The following is a 4277-nucleotide window of genomic DNA, read 5'->3' on the forward strand; positions in this document are numbered from 1 at the left end:
AAAAGATACACAATTGGAATAGTAAAGATACACAAACGATGTAAAGATACACAATTGGAATAGTAAAGATACGCAAACGATGTAAGGATACTCAGTTTGAAAGAAACACACTCCCACACTTGCAAAACTCTCAAATACAATAGAAACTCGCATCATAAGCGTTACAGAAAGATACTCAAACGAGAAATGAAAAGATACACAATTGGAATAGTAAAGATACGGAAACGATGTAAAGATACACAATTGGAATAGTAAAGATACGCAAACGATGAATAGATACTCAGTTTGAAAGAAACACACTCCCACACTTGCAAAACTCTCAAATACAATAGAAACTCGCATCAGAAGCCTTACAGAAAGATACTCAAACGAGAAATGAAAAGATACACAATTGGAATAGTAAAGATACGCAAACGATGTAAAGATACACAATTGGAATAGTAAAGATACGCAAACGATGTAAAGATACTCAGTTTGAAAGAAACACACTCCCACACTTGCAAAACTCTCAAATTCAATAGAAACTCGCATCTGAAAGCCTTACAGAAAGATACTCAAACGAGAAATGAAAAGATACACAATTAGAATAGTAAAGATACGCAAACGATGTAACGATACACAATTGGAATAGTAAAGATACGCAAACGATGTAAAGATACTCAGTTTGAAAGAAACACACTCCCACACTTGCAAAACTCTCAAATACAATAGAAACTCGCATCAGAAGCCTTACAGAAAGATACTCAAACGAGAAATGAAAAGATACACAATTGGAATAGTAAAGATACGCAAACGATGTAAAGATACACAATTGGAATAGTAAAGATACGCAAACGATGTAAAGATACTCAGTTTGAAAGAAACACACTCCCACACTTGCAAAACTCTCAAATGCAATAGAAACTCGCATCTGAAAGCCTTACAGAAAGATACTCAAACGAGAAATGAAAAGATACACAATTGGAATAGTAAAGATACGCAAACGATGTAAAGATACACAATTGGAATAGTAAAGATACGCAAACGATGTAAAGATACTCAGTTTGAAAGAAACACACTCCCACACTTGCAAAACTCTCAAATACAATAGAAACTCGCATCAGAAGCCTTACAGAAAGATACTCAAACGAGAAATGAAAAGATACACAATTGGAATAGTAAAGATACGCAAACGATGTAAAGATACACAATTGGAATAGTAAAGATACGCAAACGATGTAAAGATACTCAGTTTGAAAGAAACACACTCCCACACTTGCAAAACTCTCAAATTCAATAGAAACTCGCATCAGAAGCCTTACAGAAAGATACTCAAACGAGAAATGAAAAGATACACAATTGGAATAGTAAAGATACGCAAACGATGTAAAGATACACAATTGGAATAGTAAAGATACGCAAACGATGTAAAGATACTCAGTTTGAAAGAATCACACTCCCACACTTGCAAAACTCTCAAATACAATAGAAACTCGCATCAGAAGCCTTACAGAAAGATACTCAAACGAGAAATGAAAAGATACACAATTGGAATAGTAAAGATACGCAAACGATGTAAAGATACACAATTGGAATAGTAAAGATACGCAAACGATGTAAAGATACTCAGTTTGAAAGAAACACACTCCCACACTTGCAAAACTCTCAAATTCAATAGAAACTCGCATCTGAAAGCCTTACAGAAAGATACTCAAACGAGAAATGAAAAGATACACAATTGGAATAGTAAAGATACGCAAACGATGTAAAGATACACAATTGGAATAGTAAAGATACGCAAACGATGTAAAGATACTCAGTTTGAAAGAAACACACTCCCACACTTGCAAAACTCTCAAATTCAATAGAAACTCGCATCTGAAAGCCTTACAGAAAGATACTCAAACGAGAAATGAAAAGATACACAATTGGAATAGTAAAGATACGCAAACGATGTAAAGATACTCAGTTTGAAAGAAACACACTCCCACACTTGCAAAACTCTCAAATTCAATAGAAACTCGCATCAGAAGCCTTACAGAAAGATACTCAAATGAGAAATGAAAAGATACACAATTGGAATAGTAAAGATACGCAAACGATGTAAAAATACTCAGTTTGAAAGAAACACACTCCCACACTTGCAAAACTCTCAAATTCAATAGAAACTCGCATCTGAAAGCCTTACAGAAAGATACTCAAACGAGAAATGAAAAGATACACAATTGGAATAGTAAAGATACGCAAACGATGTAAAGATACTCAGTTTGAAAGAAACACACTCCCACACTTGCAAAACTCTCAAATTCAATAGAAACTCGCATAAGAAGCCTTACAGAAAGATACTCAAATGAGAAATGAAAAGATACACAATTGGAATAGTAAAGATACGCAAACGATGTAAAGATACTCAGTTTGAAAGAAACACACTCCCACACTTGCAAAACTCTCAAATTCAATAGAAACTCGCATCTGAAAGCCTTACAGAAAGATACTCAAACGAGAAATGAAAAGATACACAATTGGAATTGTAAAGATACGCAAACGATGTAAAGATACACAATTGGAATAGTAAAGATACGCAAACGATGTAAAGATACTCAGTTTGAAAGAAACACACTCCCACACTTGCAAAACTCTCAAATACAATAGAAACTCACATCAGAAGCCTTACAGAAAGATAGTCAAACGAGAAATGAAAAGATACACAATTAGAATAGTAAAGATACGCAAACGATGTAAAGATACACAATTGGAATAGTAAAGATACGCAAACGATGTAAAGATACTCAGTTTGAAAGAAACAGACTCCCACACTTGCAAAACTCTCAAATACAATAGAAACTCGCATCAGAAGCCTTACAGAAAGATACTCAAACGAGAAATGAAAAGATACACAATTGGAATAGTAAAGATACGCAAACGATGTAAAGATACACAATTGGAATAGTAAAGATACGCAAACGATGTAAAGATACTCAGTTTGAAAGAAACACACTCCCACACTTGCAAAACTCTCAAATAAAATAGAAACTCGCATCAGAAGCCTTACAGAAAGATATTCAAACGAGAAATGAAAAGATACACAATTGGAATAGTAAAGATACGCAAACGATGTAAAGATACACAATTGGAATAGTAAAGATACGCAAACGATGTAAAGATACTCAGTTTGAAAGAAACACACTCCCACACTTGCAAAACTCTCAAATACAATAGAAACTCGCATCAGAAGCCTTACAGAAAGATACTCAAATGAGAAATGAAAAGATACACAATTGGAATAGTAAAGATACGCAAACGATGTAAAGATACTCAGTTTGAAAGAAACACACTCCCACACTTGTAAAACTCTCAAATACAATAGAAACTCGCATCATAAGCGTTACATAAAGATACTCAAACGAGAAATGAAAAGATACACAATTGGAATAGTAAAGATACGCAAACGATGTAAAGATACACAATTGGAATAGTAAAGATAAGCAAACGATGTAAAGATACTCAGTTTGAAAGAAACACACTCCCACACTTGCAAAACTCTCAAATACAATAGAAACTCGCATCAGAAGCCTTACAGAAAAATACTCAAACGAGAAATGAAAAGATACACAATTGGAATAGTAAAGATACGCAAACGAAGTAAAGATACTCAGTTTGAAAGAAACACACTCCCACACTTGCAAAACTCTCAAATACAATAGAAACTCGAATCAGAAGCCTTACAGAAAGATACTCAAACGAGAAATGAAAAGATACACAATTGGAATAGTAAAGATACGCAAACGATGTAAAGATACACAATTAGAATAGTAAAGATACGCAAACGATGTAAAGATACTCAGTTTGAAAGAAACACACTCCCACACTTGCAAAACTCTCAAATACAATAGAAACTCGCATCAGAAGCCTTACAGAAAGATACTCAAATGAGAAATGAAAAGATACACAATTGGAATAGTAAAGATACGCAAACAATGTAAAGATACACAATTGGAATAGTAAAGATACGCAAACGATGTAAAGATACTCAGTTTGAAAGAAACACACTCCCACACTTGCAAAACCCTCAAATTCAATAGAAACTCGCATCAGAAAGCCTTACAGAAAGATACTCAAACGAGAAATGAAAAAATACACAATTGGAATAGTAAAGATACGCAAACGATGTAAAGATACTCAGTTTGAATGAAACACACTCCCACACTTGCAAAACTCTCAAATACAATAGAAACTCGCATCAGAAGCCTTACAGAAAGATACTCAAAATGAGAAATGAAAAGATACACAATTGGAAT

Source organism: Argentina anserina, unplaced genomic scaffold, assembly GCF_933775445.1.
Source record: "Argentina anserina unplaced genomic scaffold, drPotAnse1.1, whole genome shotgun sequence".
Lineage (NCBI taxonomy): Eukaryota > Viridiplantae > Streptophyta > Magnoliopsida > Rosales > Rosaceae > Argentina > Argentina anserina.